The 22,721-nt window shown below is 47.5% G+C and overlaps 1 long non-coding RNA gene across 1 annotated transcript in view; it reads left to right on the top strand.

Annotated features, from left to right (window-relative positions):
- The window catches only part of LOC139251602 (uncharacterized), an 87,196-nt gene that overhangs the window by 28,797 nt on the left and 35,678 nt on the right, over positions 1-22,721 (top strand). The window contains exon 3 of the long non-coding RNA XR_011591392.1: positions 21,334-21,421. This is a non-coding gene — a long non-coding RNA (uncharacterized lncRNA). The remainder of the gene's footprint in view (positions 1-21,333; positions 21,422-22,721) is intronic.

Below are 22,721 nucleotides of genomic sequence, written 5' to 3'. Positions count from 1 at the left end.
GGGAGGGTCCCGCCGAGGTGGAGCTGTTTGGGCGGGCCCTACCACCAAGGAGGTGTTCGGGAGGGTCCCGCTGCCGTGGAGCTGTTTGGGCGGGCCCCACCACCAAGGAGGTGTTTGGGCAGGTCCCGCCGAGGTGGAGCTGTTCGGGCGGGCCCCACCATCAAGGAAGTGTTCAGGCCAGCGGGCCCTGTCGCAGATGAGGTGCTCGGGCGGGCCGGTGACGAGGCCCCAAGGTTAGGGCAGCAGCGGCGAGTGGGGCGAGGCGAGAGGCGGCAGGGTAAGGTCAGCGGCGGGCAAGGCAAAGTCCGAGGTCAGGCAGCGGTGGGGCCCCGAGGTCAGCAGGGTCAGCGGGTCCGAATTCCGTGACATTTTACGGAACACTACGGATTCTGGAATTCCGGATTTTGGACGCTCAACCTGTTTGGGGAATTGAGGACAATGAGACAATCATTAGAATCAAGCTAGTTAAAAGTGAATCCAAGAAAGATTTCTTCATGGAAAGAAATGTGAGGATCTAAAATATACTGCCCCATATGGCCATAGATTCAGAATCAATCAGGTGTTTAAAAGAGAGATTGCTATTTATTTGGGAGATATGGAATATCGAAAAGGGCAGGAAATTTGGCTTAAAAAGATAAGAAGCGGTTACAGTAAACAAAATGCCAGAGAATGCATGAGATGGGCCAAACAGCCTACTCTGGATCCTAAGTGGGGCTGTTTAAAGCAAGGTCACTGTAATTTTCATTTCAGTGGATTTTCATTTATTAGGACCTGGTCAAACTAAACCTTTAACTCCAAATTTTTTTTTTTAAATTTTATTTTATTTTTTTAATTTTTTTATTTTTTTTTAAATTCGTAGCCAATCGTTCCAATTTTTTGTCAAATCACAAACGCCAGAGGTCACCTTGCACATGCCAAGGATCACTCTGCGCCAATGCTCTTAGCCAAAAGGCCTAGAGCCACTGCACCGTTCCTGGAAGTACTGCAATACCAGGTTCGTGCCATGGAGGTGGATGGGTCAGGTCCCCCACACACCTCCGTGGAGGTGGATGGGTCAACCCTCCCCACCCACCTCCTGTTTCCAAAAAAGCAAGCATATACCTTCCTGACCAGGGAGAAACCACCCGGAGGTCATGGTGGCTGGTCAGGTTAGTTATGCATGATCTTAGCCAAAAGGCCTTTAACTCCAAATTGATTTGATTCATCTTAGTCATTAACACAGAGAGACCTAAGTGTTGCCGTTTTGTGGATCCTGAATGTTATTGTTACAATAGTAAGGTCACTGGGGCCATGCAATGATTATTAATGCTACTATTTCATTCTAGATTAATGTATTTAACCAGAGTGTACAGGAAAAGAATAAAATATGGAATGAAGTGCTAAACTCATGGGACAGAAACAGATATTGGTGAAATCATACAATATTTTCAAAAGGCTTTTACTGTAGAGCTGTGCGAGGAGTTCAGCAGAATTCCAATCGGTGTCCTCAGTTTCCCAAGCTCCTAAATGACCTGAAGTTAGTAGTTAATAGAAGCAAAATCAGTTGTGTTAATAATTTTTGATTCTCTAAATAAAAATACTGGTGTATTCAATTCATAAAATATGCATAGCTCATATCGCTAATGGGCAATAATTTAACAAAAATGAAACCGCTTTGTCTATGTTGGATTATTTCTTGCTAGACACAGCATGCACAGCGTTTAACGTTGTTACTGTTAGCTGTTTCTGTAAACTGCAGAGAATATACATTGGGCCAGAAGTTGCGGTCGCAGACTTTTTGCGGGCGAATGCCTCCAACCGAATGTTTTTTACGAAAGTACCTCGCGGTCCCAGAGGAACGTAGAGTTACGCTCTTCGGCCTGCATTCACAGTCCAGCGTAGGAGCCCACATATTCCAGGAGCGTATGTCAAGCCTGGGATCACGTGTGCCGGACCAGCCAACCAATGAAAATGGCGAATCTCCATTGCTGATCTCCGTTTGTGCAGAGACCACTATTTCCAAAACACATAAACATTTTAAATAAATAAGAAAAATGCTTCATATATTTAAAATTAATTGAAATTGAATTTAAATAAATGTTTTAGACAAAAAATTATTTTTTTGATTTTTTTTTTACTATGTTTTATTAGGGGTAAAAATAAACTTACCTTAATGGACAGGGTTTTTAATATACAAATGATTGCTAAAATTTTATTTTTCTATCTTTTAAAATTCTTATGCTGGCAAAAGCAATCCTTATGCGCGCTTTTACCAGGCTTAAGAGTTTGAAGGACATTCGCTGGGCAATAGTTGGGCAAAAAGCCCAAATCTCTGCCAGCGAAGGCCTTTCTCCCGGGGATGAGTTGGAACTGTCAAAAGAAATGTTGCATGCCAAGAACCGGCACTTGCAGGCCCGCTACAGGTGCATGTGACATCATACACGCATGTAGAGAACGCGATTTTTGGCCCATTATCATTTGATATGCTAAAGGTATTAATCAGCAACTGTAGCTTATTCTAGTGGAACAAAGGGTAGTTTAATACATTAGACTCTGTTACGTGCAGAGCCATTTATATCATGGGACCTTTTATGTCTACTTAAGAGGGTAGACAGGCACTCGGTTTGTTTCATTCAAAAGAAAGCTCCTCTGACAGCGCAGCACGCCCTCAGTACTGCATTGAAGTATCAGCTTAGATTATGGCCCAGAAATCCCGGTCGGCTGCTTTCCGCTGGTGATCAGGTAAAAAAACTTTTTAAAAATGCGCACTTACCTGAAGCTGCTGTGCCCACGCGAGTTCCCGGTCCTGAGGCCTCCACTGACTGTGCATCGGAGCGCATGCACATCGGGACGTGCACAGGCTGGAGCTGCAGTCACATGGCTCTGGGCAGCCAATCAGGTAAAGTATGTTCTCAGTTATAGACAGTACGGACCCGGGAGGCTGGAATTTCTGCCCCTATATGTTCAAGTCTTTGAAGTGGGACTTGAATCCACAACTTTTTGACTCAGCAGTGAGAGTGCTACTCACTGAGCCACGGTTGACACCTTATCCAGAAATAGCAATGACATTCAGCTTAATTAAATAAATTAGAATTGTAATATATGCTACATATATTTGTCTTTGTGCATGTAACCTTGTTCTAACTGTCCCATGGAGCGGTGGCCCACTGTAGCTGCAGGTTATATTTTATGCAGCCTATCAACTGGGTAATTGATTCCCAAGGTTGAAATTGCATGAACTTGTCAAAATTGCCAAATTAGTCAGTCCATGGATATGTCCTTTATAATCTTAATTAATCTTAATTAACCCACCGATGCTCAGTTTGGGCTTCATCAGGATCACTCGACTCCAGACCTCATTACAGCCTTGGTCCAAACATGGACAAAAGAGCTGAATTCCAGAGGTGAGGTGAGAGTGACTGCCCTTGACATCAAAGTAGCATTTGACTGAGTGTGGCATCAAGAAGCTCTAGTAAAATTGAAGTAAATGCGTATCAGGGGGAAAACTCTCCGCTGGCTGGACTCATACCGAGCGTAAAGGAAGATGGTTGTGGTGATTGGAGGTCAATCATCTCAGCCCAAGTATATCGCTCCTGGAGTTCCTCAGGGCAGTGTCCTAGGCTCAGCCATCTTCAGCTGCTTCATGGACCTTCCCTCCATCATAAGGTCAGAAGTGGGGATGTTCATTCATGATTGCACAGTGTTCAGTTGCATTCGCAGCTCCTCAGAAAATGAAGCAGCCCATGCCCGCATGCAGCATGGACGATATTCAGACTTGGGCTGATACGTGGCAAATAACATTCGCGTCACACAAGTGCTAGGCAATAGCTATCTCCAACAAGCGAGAGTCCAACCACCGTCCCTTGACATTCAACAGCATTACCATCGCCGAATCCCCCACCATCAATATCCTGGGGGGCTCACCATTGACCAGAAACTTAACTGGACCAACCAACCAACAAGAGCGGGCCAGAGGCTGGGTATTCAGTGGTGAGTGTCTCACCTCCTGACTCCCCAAAGCCTTTCCACCATCAACAAGGCACAAGTCAGGAATGTGATGGAATACTCTCCACTTGCCTGGATGAGAGCTGCGTCAACAACACTCAAGATGCTCGACACCATCCAGGACAAAGCAGCCCATTTGATTGGCACCTCATCCACCACCTTCAACATTCACTCCCTCCACCACCAGCGCACAGTGACTGCAGTGTGTACCATCTACAAGATGCAATGCAGCAACTGCCAAGGCTTCTTCAGCAGCACTTTCCAAACCCGCAACCTCTATCATCTAGAAGGACAAAGGCAGCAGGTGTATGGGAACACCACCACCTCCAAGTTCCCCTCTAAGTCACACACCATCCTGACTTAGAAATATATCGCCGTTCCTTCATCGTCGCTGGGTGAAAATCCTGGAACCCGAACAGCACTGTGAGAGTACCTTCACCACACAGACTGCAGCGGTTCAAGAAGGCAGCTCAGCACCATCTTCTCAAGGACAATTAGGGATGGGCAATAAATGCTAGCCTTGCTAGTGCTGACCACATCCCAGGAATGAATTAAAAAATATATTTTTCCAGGTGTTACATGTCTTATGTTGAATGTTACTTTAGGGCCTACAAACTATGCACTATATTTCCTTCCAATTGGTACAAGATGCTTGTGGTTTGCCTTTATTAACAGGGTCAGGGCTGAGATTAAAGCAGCACCTGAGGGATTGATATTACAATTTTGTCTTAGTTACTAAAGTATGCAACAGAGCTTGTATAAACAGAAGTGGACAGATAGGTGTTTGGATAACATTACATACTATCCCAGCTTCTGGTGTTAATTTGATCCTGAAGTGTGAGTAGGTCAGCTACGTACTTTATTTATTACATAACTGGTTTGAATCAATTCCAGTGGCAGAATATTTTACATAGAATGTTTTGTAATGCTTCTTTCAAAAATGAAAAGACTCTGAGCAGTAAAGAACTCATTGAGCGTGTTGTGAGTGAAAGATATCGTTACGTGATTTACACTAACCATAGCCTGCAGCACCAGTACTGCTGCTGTATCATACAGCTACCAATGGACTGCTTTTAGTTACAAATAATATTGTTGCTTCTGAAGCAAATTCCATTTTTTTGGCAGAAGAACCAATCCCTGGAATTCACAGCTTGGTAACAATAACCTTTTTCTCAACATATTTGCAGTTTTGCCCTTTTTTTGATTAATTGCTTCCCACAGGCTGGTTAAAGAGCTGCTGTGGCAGAGTTCTAAAAGAACAGCGTCATAAGTCCACAGGATCATTATGGATGAGTAAGGCCATTCAGCCCATTTGATTTATCCATTCGGGGAGATTCGAATGCCCCACCTGACTGTAGCATCCAAGGTTCCGTAAATTCTTCCAGAGTTTTAGCCTTCACTATTCTATCTCGAAGTTTATTTCACATGTTGGTCACTGTTAGTGAGAAATATAATTTCCTGAAAAAGTCTTAAAATTATTCTCTCTAGTTTGTACCTGTGTCTCTTAGTTCTACTTCTGCAGTTTAATTTAAAGTAATATTCCGGTTTAAGTTTCTCTATTACCTTTAACAATCTAATATACCTCTATAAGGACAACACTCTGGTGTCTTCTATCCAGGCTGAAAAGCCCAAGGGGCTAAAATTCAGCCTCCCGAAAAGGCCTCTTATCGCCAGAAAGCGGCGGCCAATCAGTGGAGTCGAGTGGCCGCCGATTTGCGGTTGAATGTCTGCCGCCAGTGACATTCACCTCAGGGTTTTCTGCAGTGGTGTTTACTTCTGCCCCACTCCCCCAGACTTCTGCCACGGTCTTGTGGATGTGGCCTTAAAGATGTCATCAGAGCGCGCACCGTTGTCTCTCCGCCCCGGAAGCTATATTCATTATAAAAAATCGACCTGCTGCCTGATGGTGCCCTCGACAGCTTTTTGTGTGGGAGCACTGTGCCGGCCGGCTCAAGACTGCATGCGGAGGAGAAAGGGGTAGAAAAACATAGAAAACATAGAAAATAGGTGCAGGAGTAGGCCATTCGGCCCTTCGAGCCTGCACTGCCATTCAATCAGTTCATGGCTGAACATGCAACTTCAGTACCCCATTCCTGCTTTCTCGCCATACCCCTTGATCCCCCGAGTAGTAAGGACCACATCTAACTCCTTTTTGAATATATTTAGTGAATTGGCCTCAACAACTTTCTGTGGTAGAGAATTCCACAGGTTCACCACTCTCTGGATGAAGAAGTTTCTCCTCATCTCGATCCTAAATAGATTACCCCTCATCCTTAGACTGTGACCCCTGGTTCTGGATTTCCCCAACATTGGGAACATTCTTCCTGCATCTAACCTGTCTAAACCCGTCAGAATTTTAAACGTTTCTATGAGATCCCCTTTCATTTTTCTGAACTCCAGTGAATACAAGCCCAGTTGATCCAGTCTTTCTTGATATGTCAGTCCCACCATCCCGGGAATCAGTCTGATGAACCTTCGCTGCACTCCCTCAATAGCAAGAATGTCTCGTACAACTGTAGTAACACCTCCCTGCCCCTGTACTCAAATCCCCTCGCTATGAAGGCCAACATGCCATTTGCTTTCTTAACCGCCTGCTGTACCTGCATGTCAACCTTCAATGACTGATGTACCATGACACCCAGGTCTCGTTGCACCTCCCCTTTTCCTAATCTGTCACCATTCAGATAATAGTCTGTCTCTCTGTTTTTACCACCAAAGTGGATAACCTCACATTTATCCACATTATACTTCATCTGCCATGCATTTTCCCACTCACCCAACCTATCCAAGTCACTCTGCAGCCTCATAGCATCCTCCTCGCAGCTCACACTGCCACCCAACTTAGTGTCATCCGCAAATTTGGAGATACTACATTTAATCCCCTCATCTAAATCATTAATGTACAATGTAAACAGCTGGGGCCCCAGCACAGAACCTTGCGGTACCCCACTAGTCACTGCCTGCTATACTGAAAAGTACTCATTTACTCCGACTCTTTGCTTCCTGTCTGCCAACCAGTTCTCAATCCACGTCAGTACACTACCCCCAATCCCATGTGCTTTAACTTTGCACATTAATCTCTTGTGTGGGACCTTGTCGAAAACCTTCTGAAAGTCCAAATACATCACATCAACTGGTTCTCCCTTGTCCACTCTACTGGAAACATCCTCAAAAAATTGCAGAAGATTTGTCAAGCATGATTTCCCTTTCACAAATCCATGCTGACTTGGACCTATCATGTCACCTCCTTCCAAATGCGCTGCTATGACATCCTTAATAATTGATTCCATCATTTTACCCACTACTGAGGTCAGGCTGACCGGTCTATAATTCCCTGTTTTCTCTCTCCCTCCTTTTTCAAAAAGTGGGGTTACATTGGCTACCCTCCACTCCATAGGAACTGATCCAGAGTCTATGGAATGTTGGAAAATAACTGTTAATGCATCCGCTATTTCCAGGGCCACCTCCTTAAGTATTCTGGGATGCAGACCATCAGGCCCTGGGGATTTATCGGCCTTCAATCCCATTAATTTCCCCAACACAATTTCCCGACTAATAAGGATTTCCCTCAGTTCCTCCTTCTTATTCGACCCTCTGACCCCTTTTATATCTGGAAGGTTGTTTGTGTCCTCCTTAGTGAATACCGAACCAAAGTACTTGTTCAATTGGTCTGCCATTTCTTTGTTCCACGTTATGACTTCCCCTGATTCTGACTGCAGGGGACCTACGTTTGTCTTGACTAATCTTTTTCTCTTTACATATCTATGGAAGCTTTTGCAGTCTGTTTTAATGTTCCCTGCAAGCTTCCTCTCGTGCTCTATTTTCCCTGCCCTAATCAAACCCTTTGTCCTCCTCTGCTGAGTTCTAAATTTCTCCCAGTCCCCGGGTTCGCTGACCCCCCCACACCAGATAGTGGGCAATGAGGCAGATGCTTGCCAGCAGCAGCCTACAGAGGCTGAGGAGCTCCAAGAGGATGAGGGAGAAGGCAATCAACCAACTGCCATAGGAGGAGTCCAGCATAGAGTTAGGGGAAGAACACCCTATCATGCAAGGGTCTACCAACATCAGTTTTCCTCCATGGATCTAACCGATGAGCAATGTCTCCGCAGGCTCCGATTCAGGAAGGGCATGCTCAGGGAGCTGTGCAACCTCCTGCACCCAGATGTGTAGCCTCAGACAAGGCTGAGGATAGCTCTGAGCATGGAAACCAAGGTGACCATTGCACTCAACTTTTACACAACCGGCTCTTTCCAATCTGCAACTGCAGATATATCGAACATTACTCACTTCTCCACCCATCACTCCATCCATCAAGTGACAGATGCTCTCTACAAGAGAAGGCTGGAATATATTTCTTTCCCGATGGCCAGGGAGAAGCAGATGGAGCGGCAGACTGGGTTTGTGCGGAATGCTGGGTTCCCCAGGGTGCAGGAGGCCATCGACTGCACACACGTCGCACTGAGGGCACCACAAACCCATGCGGAGATGTTCATCAACTGAAAGGGATTCCACTCCCTCAATGTGCAGCTGGTGTGCAACCACCAGTGCAAGATCATCGCAGTTGATGCTTTCATCCTGCGGCAGAGTGCCTGCCATGTTCTCGGGTCCAGACCAAGATTGCGGCTGGCTGTTTGGTGACAAGGGATATCCACTGTGAACTTGGCTTCACACTCCCCTTTGCAACCCCAGGACTGCTGCGCAACATGCCTACAACTCTCATTCAGCCACCAGGTGCATAATTAAGCACTGCATTGGGATCCTTAAGTGGAGGTTCCATTGCCTGGACTGCTCTGGTGGAGTGTTGCAGTATTCGCCTGAGTGGGTCACCCTATTCGTGATCGTCTGCTACATGCTTCACAACCTGGCAATCATGAGGGGCCATCCGGTGGAGGTTGATCCAGCAGCAGCACCTCAGGAGGAGGATGAGCCACAGGAGGCGGAGGAGGAGGAGGAAATGGAGGACCAGGATGCGTGTCGCCAGCCACCCAGGAGGCATCGTCGATTTCCCAACCCTGCAAGGGAACTGCAGACCCGTCTCATTGCTGCGCATCTTCGATGAGTTAATCCCCACATCATCCTTCATCTTTGCATTTCCATGGCCATCCCAATGAGTCCGTTCAGCCATCATTGCCCACAGCCAAATGCTTCACCAGATATAGGAACACAAAATAAAGATTTATTACAGAATAAAGAAAGGTGCAAAAATCATACACATAATCATTTCTCACCCTTGTGCATCTCCTTATAACCTCGCTTATGCAAACCTATTCTACTACTAAACCTCAGAGTCTCCCCTGTGGCTGCCTCATGGGTCTGGGAAGGCTGCTGTGTTTCCTGTGTAGAAGCTACAGATGTCCTTGACACCCTCGACCAGTTCTGGCCCTGGAAGGGCCGGCTGTAGACTGGTCAGCACCTTCCTCAGAGGGTTCAGTCTGGCTTGGCTCAGGCAGCTCCATGCTTGGAGGCAACGGAGGAGTGACAAGTCTAGGGGCAGGAATGGTGTGATCCTGAGAGACCACATCACCATCATCCTGGTCTGAAGAGCCTGCGCCACTCCTCAGGGGCAGCACATTACCACCGGCACCAATCTGAGGGAGCTCAAGTTGGTGCTGTGGCGCCACACCGGAAGGTCCTTCCGTGGCCCGTGGTGGAGTCAGCCATGAAGGCAACACTGAGATTGTTGTATATGCTGACTATGGATGTACTCTCTGTGTAGTCACTGTGTGGTTGCATAAGATGGAGACTTGTTTACCTGATGTACTATCAATAAGGTTGACACTGTGTACATACATGCTGGCACCACTAGAGGGTGCAACTGGTGGAGACTGGGGGTTTCCTGCCCTGGTGGCAGGGTCCAGTATAAAAGGCTGTGCCTCACTCTGGAATTTGGAATAAAGGACCAAGGTCACGACAGTTTGAGTACAACACATTGCCTCGTGGAGTCATTCATAAGTACATTACAGACATAATAACTGGCGACAAGAATAAGGACTCTCACCGCCAGTTATTATGTCTATAATGTACCTTTAATGTGGTTACCTTTGGCACACTAAAAGACTTCGCGGAGGGTGATGAATGGAATGCTTTTACGGAACGGCTCAAGCAATATTTCGTGGCAAACGACCTGGCAGGGGAGACGGACACATTGGTGGAGAAGTGCAAGGCTATACTGCTGACCAGTTGTGGGTCCAAGGTCTACCGCCTCGTCAGAGACTTGTTGGCACCCACGAAGGTCAAGGATAAGACATACAACGAGCTGACTGAACTAATTCGCGACCAACTTAAACCAAAAGAGAGCATCCTCACGGCCAGGCACAGATTCTACACTCACCGCAGACCTGAGGGCCAGGAGATTGCAAAATATGCTGCTGACCTCAGGAGACTTGCGGCACCGTGTGATTTTGGCACGCACCTCAATGAAGCATTGCGAGACATCTTCATGATAGGAATTGGCCACGAGGGGCTCCTTCACAAGCTATTATCTGCTGACACCACAATCAACCTGCAGAAGGCCATCAGTATCAGTCAGGCGTTCATGACCTCGACCTGCAGCACCAAGCAAATCATTCATCCTGTGGACTCAAACCCAGCAAATACTGTACACAGAATGGTGCCTTTCACAGGCAAAACTGTAGAACGTGGCTCTGCCCAGGGCAGAGAGCTCAGACCTCAGGGTTCCAGAACTCAGAGTCCGCCTAGGGGTGCTAATCGAGTAGCACCATGCTGGCGTTGCGGAGGAAACCATACGGCTCACCAGTGTCGGTTTGCTGAGTACATATACAAAGCCTGTAACACGAAGGGCTACCTCCAGTGTATGTGTAAAAGAAATACGACTCACCGTCTAACAGATTGTCCTCAGGTGAAGATGGAAGTCGATATAAATGGCATTCCAGTCTTCATGGAAGTGGACACAGGAGCGAGCCAGTCAGTGATGAGCCAGGATGCCTTCGAGAGGCTATGGAATGAAAAATGACCCGAGCTGGTTCCAGTACAGGAAAAGTTGCCCATCTACACCAAGGAGCTGATCCCAGTCCTTGGTTGTGCGGATGTAAGTGTAATCCATAATGGCGTGGTGCACAAGTTACCTCTGTGGATTGTCACAGGTGATGGTCCAACGCTACTCGGAAGAAGACGGATGGGGAAGATCCAGTGGAAATGGGAAGATCTTTTCACTCCAGCAATCAATGTCCCCCATGCTCAGAGGCAAAGCAAAACCGCACCTTCGCTTGGGCCAGGCACCAGAGAACAGACCAGTGCAGCACCTGAGGCACAGACCGTCCATCACGACTGCGTGGCAATGATCCGACCGGAACGAACTAAAAGTACCTTCCCGGCTCCAGTGGTAGGACTCCTGGGGAGGAAGAACTAATTCACAGGCAGTCTTCCAGCTTTTGTGGCAGAATCGCGGGAGAGAAGGATCAGGGCAGCCCACCTCGAGGACAGAGGCAAGATGGTGTCCCTGCTGCAGCGAGGGTCAGCATGGCTGAAAAAAAAGATGGCCGCGGCCGGACCATGAGGTGCAACGCTGAGGGATCAACACGTGGTGTCTAACAGAGGATTTGATTGGGGTAAAGCCAGCAGGGTTCTGTTAAAGGAGACCTGCAACCAACTAAACTTAAAGAGACATTGTCTGCATGGCAATCAATGTAATGAACCAATTAAGATTGTGAACAAAATGTTGTTGCGAATTGTCAGTACTATTCCTAATGTAAAGAACAAAATGTTGTTGCAAGATGTCCGGAATAGACTGTCCCCAAAAGTAGCAAGCGAGCGACCTCAGGAGGGTGACGGCACTGATCCTGATACCCTGCCCCAGGTCTATCCCACGCTGCAGGCACCCGATGGCACTATTCACCATGGACCCGGAAACAAAAACGCCGTCAATACGCGCAGTTGGTCACCGTTGCCCATCACCCGGGTGGAGACGGCGCAGCCCCCAGACCCAGTCGCTACCTGGGCCATGTCCAGGAGTGAAAGGTCAGAACCAACGAGTTCCCCAAACGGGACCTGGAACAGCCAGGTTCCCAACACCGTTAGAGAGCAGGCAAAAGACTCTGCAGCCCTCAAAGGAGGACAGGGAGGCCACACACATCTGTGGCTCTGCCCACCACTCGGCAACAGCAAAGGTCCTGAGTCCTGGCAAGGTGAGCGAACTAAGCTCACCCCTCTACCTGGGGGCGCAGCGCCTCCATCAGACGACTAGAACCCCGTCCGGTTGCTCTGGAACCTGCGTCCTCGCATACCTGTACTGCTACCTCAGTACTGACCATGACTGAACCATGAATGCAATCTTCCCAATCCTGGCGCACGACCGCAAAATGTAACGAATGTAAGTCACTGAACCAAGGTGTCACGATACAAACTGTAAAAAAAAAAATGTTTTTTCTTCCTTTCTTTGTACTTGCACTGTGTTTGATCCTGTATGTTAATGTAACGGGCCAGCTGCATGATCTCGCTGTCGGGGGGTGGGGGGGAATGGATGTATGTAGCCATGGACACACACATGGATCACACCCAGAACTCACTGGAACCTCCACTGCATCATCGAACCATCCAAACTGGTAACCACTACCCAACATTGTGGCAAAAGGACTTGGGGGTTAACAAGGAGAGAGCCAAGCCAAAGCACACCAAGGTGCAAGGGCTATTGACACTTAAGTCTGGGGAGAGGTAATCCAGAGCACATTGTGCAAAGGTAATTGGCACAAAGGACTTGGGAGAGAGTGATGTTGTCTATGCTGACTATGGATGTACTCTCTGTGTAGTCACTGTGTGGTTGCATAAGATGGAGACTTGTTTACCTGATGTGCTATCAATAAGGTTTACACTGTGTACATACATGCTGGCACCACTAGAGGGTGCAACTGGTGGAGACTGGGGGCGTTCCTGCCCTGGTGGCAGGGTCCAGTATAAAAGGCTGCACACCATGCTTGTGCCTCACTCTGTAGTTTGGAATAAAGGACCAAGGTCACTACAGTTTGAGTACAACACATTGTCTCGTGGAGTCATTCATAAGTACATTACAGACATAATAGAGGTGTCGGGTGGCATCAAGCTGAGACTGCATGAGAGCAGCCACAGTCTCAAAGCCACCAGACATGACAGCAGTAAGACGCTCTGTGGCCTGTTATGCAGAGTGCATAAGAGCATCCAGGGCCCCGGCCATCCTCTCCAAAGCAGCACTGATACGCTTGTTCACTTATGCCTGTGCTGTTATGGCAGCTGCCACATCACCTACAGGTTGCAGCATCACAGCTGGATCCGCACAGTCTCTCTGGGAGTCCACCATCGCCTGCACACTGGCAATGGGGCTCCATGGTGTGCGCAGAGCTGTCGACAATGCGGGAGGCAGACACCTCAACACTCCTCACCATTTCCGAAGCCTCTCCGGCACCCTTGCCACTGCCCCCAACATCTGGGAATGCAAGGCCTCCACCCTTCTTTAATCAGCCCCAACATCGATGGACTCGTCTGAGTCCTCTTCAGCAGAACTCCTGTGTGCACTCGCCTCCCCGGAGAGATGACACCCGAGGTTTCCTTTACCCATCGCCATGCTGCAGCCCACTAGGACCTGGTGTAACACCCAGTGCAGACCCCTCTGCTCTGTCTACTAGATGTAATTGCATACTCCCAGTATCTGAGCTGGTGCGTGTAAATGTAGGAAGCATTGACACGGTGCTGCCAGCAGTGTCCCCTCTTCCTCCACCTTATCAGAGATGGCACCAACAGATGGAGTGGGCTCCAAGCTGTCATCCAGGCTCACACCACCAATCTCCTCCAGGGTGTCAGGATTGCCATGGCTGTCATTGCCCTCTTGATTGTCTTCCAGTCTTGGCCTCCCATTGTCCAGATCAGCCTCTCCCTGGCCTCGGCTGCCACTGCCCTCAAGGCTGTTGCCCTGCATTGCCCTCCCATTCTCACCAACGCTAGGACCCTCGCCTTGGCTCTCACTCGGCCTTTCATCTGCAAGCATAAATAGCACAAGGGCTGCCGTGAGGGGGAGGTAAGGAATTGATGCACGGAGGCTGCAACTTGCATACTTTCAGAAGGAAATGCATAGTAAGCACTGGCGCTTTCGGGGATACCATTAAAGGAAGGCCTTCACTTACCCATGCAGCCCACAGTGGGATCGGCAGTACTGGAGGCGACAGGGAAGGCAGCATGCCTGCCCACTAGCGCCTGGACCCTCTCTTCCAATGGTGTGAGGACCTATATCTCAGCCTCGCCACCACCGGTCCTCCTTTGCTCCATGCGGTTGTGAGCAGCCTCGGTCTGCAAAACAAAGAATGGTTGCTGAGTAGCAGTAGCATGAGGCATCAGAAATGAATGCACAAGTGTGTGTCCCTGACATGCAACTGTAACTGTGACATGAAAGGGAGCCTCCATTGTGAGAACACACACATATATATAGAGGCCTCAACAATGAAATGCTGCTTCAGTGACTATACAGTGAAGGTGGGAAATAAGAGAAGGATGAAGGAGAGGCTCGCAGATGGAAGGTCAGCAGTTGGTGGAACAGGTACTCACTTTCATCAGATGAAAGATGTCGTTCATCCTTTTCTGGTATTGGGTGGCAGTGCGATCACGAATGGAGGTCCCTGACACCACCACAGCTATGTCTCTCCAGGCTGCCTACATTGGGGTACAGGACATGCGTCCTTCCCTCCACAGCCTGCATCAGTGTCTCCAGTTCGGCATCAGAAAATTGGGTTGTTCTCCTTCCTGCTGGCGCAGCAGCCATGACCTTAACTGAAAGGTCTTCCCTGCTCAGGGCCTAGCTGCAAGCCCTGCCCTTTAAGAAGGCCAGGGACCAGCTGGCTTATTCGCAGCAAATCACCAGTTGGTGATTTTCGCGGTGCAAAGGCCGCTCCCTGCTCCCCACCCACACCGCTGTAAACTGCCGATTCCCGCCAGACAATACTGCTGGGTGCCATTTCTTTACTAAAAGAGATGAATTTCGATTGAATGGCCGCCACAGCCATTGTGATTGTAATGGCAACCAAAAAGCACTAGGTGCACATCGTTTTGGGCGGACCTGAATTTCTACCCCCAAGTTTCTCATCTTTTATCAGAACCCATACTCTTGATGCTGGGGATCAGCCTCATGGCTCTTCTCTGCACTGCCTCCAGCACTCAGATGTCTCTCTTTTTTTGTTGGTGCCCTGAACCTGATGCAGTATTCATGGTGCAGTCTAACTAAAGCCCTCTGAATTTGATCATTACCTCCTAAAACCTATATTGTTCTGTTTTGGTTATGTGGTTCAACATCCTATTGTCTTTGTTGATTGCTGCTCTGCATTGGATAGATAATTTAACCCCCTTTTGGTGTTTTTTACCATGGCTGCGGTTCAGGTCAACTCTTTCGCGAAGTTCCGCTCTTTGTTTTTTTTTTGTTTTGAGCCGGATGTCGGTGTAAAGTGGGGCAGTGACTACACCCGAGGGGCAAAGACGTAGCGGTGACAGCAACTGAGAGGCGGAAGTTGGGGGCGCCACGTCACCACGGCTCTCCCCTTCACTTAAAGGAGAGAGCCTTCGCGATTTTAAAGCTTCGTCCCACTGGGTCACCAGGGAGGGTTTCGGCCGGGCCAGCGGCCTGGCATCCAAGAGGGGGTGTCAGGCTGCCTGTTGGCAGCCCAGCCGAACCTGTGGGCCGAATTGTCAGGCCGACCTGGCAGTTGGCCGACAATAAAAAATAAAATGTCGTTGCCGGCAGCGCGACCTCCCCTTTAAGGACGGCTGCTCCGCCGACCAACAATGACCAACCAGGAGTGCACCGTCACAAAAAGCTGTCGGGGGCCCCGACCGGCTGCGGTGCTGCTCCCGCGGGTCAATTACACAAAAGGGATATTTCCGCGGGGCAATTTCGGGAAGTAGTCACTGCTGGACGGTAAGGGGTCGGTGCATGCATGCCGCGGCGGGAAAACGGACGGAGCGGTCCCCTACACCGCTCCGCCCTTGATGAAGGACAATTTGCAAAATGACGGCCCCTCCGCGGAGAGTCGCCGGCCATTCTGCACCGCACCGTGGCCACCACTTTCAGGTGGCCAGAGGCCTTATCGGGAGGGGCAATTTCGGCCCCTGTTTTTGTGTCAGTTCGGATCACTATTAAGACATGACAACAAATGATAGGTCTGAATATTCAAAAAAAGATTGCATGACTGTGTTTCAAACCCTTGTTTGCCATGCTGGAAAGCTACCAATTTATTTCATGCACAAAGTGCTATTTGCCATCGTTGACGAAATATGCCTGATCTTATTTGAAAGATTTTCCAGTCATCATCGTTTCAGTTTGCTGGAATTATGACTTAATGATGGGGAGGAAATGGCCTGCAGCTGGAAGAGCATTCTACTCAGACTGATATCGGCATGAGTGTTGTTTTACCACATATCCATCCAACAATATTTAATACTGTCACTGGATACAAAGAAGAAACAATTTCAATTTCCCATCCTGTTATCTCTTAATTTACCAAACAGAAATTGAACATAACTGAAGAGTTTCCACTTAGTTCAGACATCCATTAATAAACCCAAACTTTTAAAAGCAATGAAACAAGATTTTCTGTACTTTTCTCTGATAATGTGTCTGAGTTCTCCTGTAATATTTTTATGTGCAACCTATTAAAAACACATCAACCGATCCACCTGCACCACAGAGAGAAACGCAGGGCCCTTGTTTAGTTTCTTACTCTGCCTTCCATTAGGATTACCAATGTCTCCATGTGTCAACTGAGTCCCTGTTTCATGAATGCTTGTAAACTCTTAATGCAATTTACTTGTGAAATCTATGGGCTGGATTTTTGGTTTTGATGTTTTTGGGGCGGTAATGGCAGTGGGGCGGTAAAGTTTGCGCCTGGGAACAGTTTGCGCCTCAGTAAGTAACAATGAACAGCTGGGCCCTGCGTGAGGGGGCGCAGCACTCAGGGAAGCATTGTACACCTCTCTTAGGATGTTAGGATGGGAAACTCCCGAATAGGACGGGAAACTCCTGAACTAAAGAGTCAGGACGGGAGCGCTCTGAGAGATGCCTGGGTGGACGGGTGGGAGGTGGGGGGGGGGGGGGGGGGGGGCGGCGGGGGCGGGGGAGGAATTATCTTTTTTTTAAAAAGCCACAAAAATATTCCCAAAACATTGCCCACATCACCACAACACAATCGCTAAAATAAATAAAAGATAAAACAATCACACTGACCTCAGGAATACATTATGAACCTCTCCGTTGTCGGTATCGTTGTACTGCCTGATTTTCCAGGCGTTCACTGCGGGGCACGCTTTGGGGCATACAGGACGAGCAAGAGTCAAAACTGGCGCCGGTGTCACAACCAGGGGCGTTCCACACTGGTGCAGCTCTTCCGGGCGGTGCTGCTCCACGCCACCGCAAAACCAGACCTGAGTATCGCTGCGGGGCGCTGGAGGCTGACCGTCCGGCCAGAGCTGCCACTCTGGGGCAAAAAACGGAGCGGAGAGGAGCCAAAAATCTGCCCCAAAATACCTAAAATCAAGAAAAAGTACTTTGGTTGTTATTAACTATCTATTGTCTATTAACTGTCGCCATAATCAATAGATAAGCTCCTTACTTGTGCCTCTTTCAACTCGGCATTTAATGGTGTAATTATCCTAACATTAATTCATTCAAGGACCAAGTGTTATGCTAGGTAAACTTTTCTAAAAATTATACTGGAGAATTAGCAACTTCAATATCACAGGTAGTGTCATGGGTTGTGAGACTGTTCTTTCTCTTCTGGGACTGGATGCAAATCCAGCCCACAGGGAGAGGATGAAAGTTTGAATGTTGACTGGTGTAAAGTCACTATGATGCAGTAAGCGATACTTTTCTGATGTTGAGTTTAATGCACATTGTTGGTAAAGCAGAGGGAGTATTTAACATTCCCCAGAACATTCTGTTGAAATGTTTTGGACATTTTTTTTATTGGGGTTTTGCCATACTTTCTTTGACAAACTCACCAGGAACAGCTTCCTTCAAAAATGTGTTTTTTACAGCAACCATGTTGGTCATTCAGCAAGTTTTTTTGAATGTCAGCTGTGGCTCAGTGGGTAGCACACTCTCCCTGAGCTAGAAGGTTGTGGGTTCAAGTTCCACTCCTGGGACCTGAGTACAAAAACCTCAAGGCTGCACTGTCAAAGGTGCCGTCTTTTGGATGAGATATTAAAGTGGACGTAAAAGATCCCATGACACGATTTCGAAGAAAAGCAGGGGAATTATCCCTGGTGTCTTGGCCAATATGTATCCCTCAATCAACACAACAATAAAACAGATTATCTGGTCATTATCACATTGCTGTTTGTGGGAGCTTGCTTGTGCACAAATTGGCTGCTGCGTTTCCCACATTACAACAATGACAGCATTCCAAAAGTACTTCATTGATTGTAAAGTGCTTTCAGACGTCTGGTGGTCATGAAAGGCGTTGTATTGATCTTTCTTTCTTACCTACTGCAGCTCAAAATGTTTCAAGTGACTTTCACAGCCTTTTAGGATTTCACAGTGCACTTGGAATGTAATTTTCCAGTTGTCAGAAAGGATCTTCACCTTCTGAGTCCATGCTGACTGCTGTTATTAGGTTATTCTAGTACAAATTACACAACATTTTTCTCACGCCTGCACTGTTACCCCTAGTTTCCCCCAAGGATCTATCCTTGGCACCTCTTCCATTCCTCATCTATTTGCTTTCTCTCGACAATGACATCAGATTCCACATGGATGCTGATGATACCCAGCTCTACCTCACCACCATCGTTCTCAACGTCTAAAATGCCACTGTGTTGTCAGCCCGCTTGTCCGATATCCTGGATGGGCTGCAATTTCCTTCAGTCAAACATTGGGAAGACAGAAGCCATTTTCTGTGGTCTCTGCCACAAACTCCTTTGCCACCGATTCTGTTCCCCTCCCTGGCCCCTGTCACAGGCTTACCCAGACTGTTTGCAAACGCGGCATGCTATTAGATTCCTAACTGAGATTGTGCCCCCACATCTTCCACATCACAAAGACTCTCTACTTCCATCACCATAACATCATTCATCTCTGCCCCTGCCTCAGCCCAACCATGCTGAGACCCTCATCCAAGCTTTTGTCACCTTCAGACCCAACTATTCCAATGTACTCTTGGCTGGCCTCCCATCATCCACTCTGCATAATTATGAGTCACCCAAAATCAAAACTCTGTTGTCCATAATCCTAACTCAGGCGAAGTCCTGCTCACTCATCCATCGCTATACATTGGCTCCCAGTTGACCAACACTTGAATTTTGAAATTCACATCCTCATGTTCAAGGTCATAGATTTAAGGGTAAAAGAACTAGAGCAAATGAGAATTTTTTTCACGCAGAGGGTTGTTAAGATGTGGTACGCACTACCCGAAAGGGTGGTGGAATCAGATTCCATAGGAACTTTCAAAAGGCAATTGGACATGTACTTGTTATGGGGAAAAAGCTGGGCAGTGGGACTAAATTGGCCAGCTCTGTCAAAAATCCTGCACAGGCAAAGTGGGCCGAATGGCCTCTTTCTGTGCTGTAAGATTCTATGATTCAAATCGCTCCATGGCCTTGTCACTCCCTATCTTTCTAAAGGAAAGAAAACAAAGAGCTTGCATTTATTTAGCGCCTTTCATGACCTCAGAACGTACCAAAGTGCTTTGCAGCAACTGAAATACTTTTTAAGTGTATTCACTGTTGTACGGTCAGAAACACAGCTGTCAATTTTTTGCGCAGTACTTTTCCAGGTATTCACTAACTCTGTCCCTGATGGCAGAGCATCAGATCATAACATTTCTACCAGGAATCACTGGATAATGATCACTGGTGAGAACCCTGGCAGACTTTATTTCCTCTCCTTAGACCTAGCCCAAAGCTTCAAAAAAGAAGGCTGAGGGGTGACCTAACAGGTTTTTTAAATTATGAAAGGTTTTGATAGAGTGGACACAGAGAGAGTGTTCCCACTTGTGGGGAAGAGCAAAACTAGAGGCCATCAATATAAGATAGTCAACAAGAAATCAAATAGGGAATTCAGAAAAAACTTCTATACCCAGAGAATGGTGAGAATGTGGAACTCGCTACCACAGGGAGTGGTTGAAACGAATAGTACAGATGCATTTAAGGGGAGGCTAGATAAGCATATGAGGGAGAAGGGAATAGAGGGTTATGTTGATAGTTAGATGAGGAAAGACGGGAGGAGGCTCGAGTGGAGCATAAACGCCGGCATGGACTGGTTGGGCCGAATGGTCTGTTTCTGTGCCGTATATTCTATGTAATCTATGTAACCCTATGTAAAGGATACTTAGGTGATTTGTAGCATTAAAATAACCCTCCAGATCCAATAGCCAACTCAATGCAGACTGGGTACAGAACCTAGGTTTCTGAGTGTTTATGGACTCTACTATTCCCTGCAGAAAACAACCAGACTAGGAGGCTGGGGACAAAAACTAAAGTATTTTTGTTTAAGTAAAAGTGTTTTTAATAATGTTTCACGTGTACAAATTCGTTTCAGGGTGTCACTTTTGCTTTGATTTCAAGTTAAAAAAAATCTTGCCATGTTTTTAACCAAAATTTGGAGGGAGAATGTCTCAGTACCATCAAATATTTACTTTGAAAGACAATTAAAACATTCAAAAGTAATCTAAATTTTGTTAAAGTAATTAGAACAGGTTTTACTGGATCTCACTTTCTTAAATATGTCAATGATACTTCTCGTGCTTGCCAGCTCTGTAACTTTTAATGAGCAGATCATCCAGTCTAAAGCAAATTGTCAGACGTGTTCCAACCAGTGTCTCTGAGGAATGAACACAAAGGCACTGAAAGTCGCATTTTTGCAGGCCACTGCAGAATTATTTAAAAATGAGGAACAATTGGCTTTGCCGCACCTGTTCAGAATTCACAGGGAACAATCATTTCTGCCATTTGCTGAATAGATCATTTATTATTCTATTTGGCAAGTTTTTAAAGTAGTTAAAATATGAAGCACAGGCCCAAAAATAAACCAGAATGGGCAGCTCTTTGCAATGCTTATCTTTGGATGTAGCCTTGTACAAAATAGTGTTGGGGTGCTGGAGTAACCGAAAGCTTCCATACTGCCACAGATTGAAAGAAGTCATGTCCCGAGTAATTCACCAGTGAGTGAGAGACGTTACATTCTGTCCCAGATAATTCATCTGTTGGTGAGAGGTGTTACATTCTGTCCTGGGGTAGTCAGTAAGCAATATATTCATGGGAAACATTGGCTGCAATATTCACTGGGGTGGGGTTTCAGAGCAGGGTAGGGAGGAGTTATGGTCGGGAAACCCGGAAGGGTACATTTCCCCGAACACTCCACAACATGCCTGTTTTTTTTTTAAACAGATTCCCTGCCTGGAAACCAGACTGATTGACAGGCTTAGCTACCTGTCGGGTGCGGAATGCTCCAGAGAAGGCCTCAGCCCAGGATCAGGCAAGTTTCACAGTTGTTGGGAGCAGAGATCGCGAGGGAGGGGTGGTGGGGAGTGGGATTGCTGGAGCATGTTTGGTGGGGTTTGGGGGGGGGGATTGCGGGGGGTCAGAAATCGCAGGGGGGGGCGGACAAAGTTCACAGGGCTTTGGAGATCGGGGGCAGAGATGGGAGAGTCGGGGGAGGGGGGAGAGTCAGAGATCGCGGGGGGTGGGGGGGGAGGGGTCGAAGATCGCCATATGTTGAAGATCGCAGGGGAGAGTCGGAGGTCATGGTGGGGTGGGTCGGGGGAGTTGGGGGATCGTGGGGGTTGTCAAGGGGGCGAGATCGTGGAGGTGAAGGGAGTCGCTGGTCGTGGGGGCAGGGGGATAAGGTTTACAGGTTAACTTGATGAGCCTAGAGAAACACTCCTGCTCCTCCTGGTCCACAAGTAGTGCTGTAAAGGCACTTACCTCATGGATCCAACCCTTCTCGCCTCCTTTTACCTGCCAGGTTTCCTGAGGCCCGGGAAACGCTGTCCACAGCAGTTAAAAATAGAAACTGTGTTTAAATGGAAGCACGCAGTCTATTAAATAGATTTCAAGTGCCTCCTGAGAGCGGATTGGTCACCTGCACACACCCCGCCCTCCCCCCCACTACCCCCCCAACCCCATCCCGGAATAGGTCGAGTGCGAGGCAGGTTGTGTCCCTGTTTCAGATTTTTTATATTTTAACTGCCTGACCCAAGCCCACCCATTTTTGGGGGTTAAAATGACCTCCCTCGTGTCTGGAGCATGAGGATAACCAGGTTATCTGAATTGAAGGCTTAGTAGCCTTTCAACTCCAGGTGGGTGAAATTTAACTTCTGCAGGGGTGGAAAATGAGCAGGAGCGAATTGGCCAGCTCTTAACACCCTGCCCGAGTTCCCATTCCATTAACTTCAATCGAAAGGAAAATTGGCCGTGTTGAATTTTACCCTCAAAGACTGAAATTCCAAAGGGGTACCTCCCAGTTTCCCCCATTCCTCTGGCAAGATCAGCAGAAGCCACAGAGAAATGCTTAAAAATGGCCACAAATGCCGCTTCTCTGGGGTCCTCTGGCCCCCCCTGGAGTTACAGTGGAAGAACTTCCATGGAATTGCAGGAACAAGCTAATCAAGTTAACGGCCTCTCGAAGGACAATGTGTATTTTATCCGTGAACTCCAACCTCTGCCCAACAGACATTAGGAAAGATTTCATTCAGGCAAGTATTCAGATATGCCGTGTGGGGAAGTAAACAATGTCATTATCGATAATGGCTGACAAATTGTACTTGCATACTAAT

Source organism: Pristiophorus japonicus, chromosome 1 (genome assembly GCF_044704955.1).
Source record: "Pristiophorus japonicus isolate sPriJap1 chromosome 1, sPriJap1.hap1, whole genome shotgun sequence".
NCBI classification, from domain to species: Eukaryota; Metazoa; Chordata; class Chondrichthyes; family Pristiophoridae; genus Pristiophorus; species Pristiophorus japonicus.
This window is presented reverse-complemented; position numbering and strand designations above follow the sequence as displayed.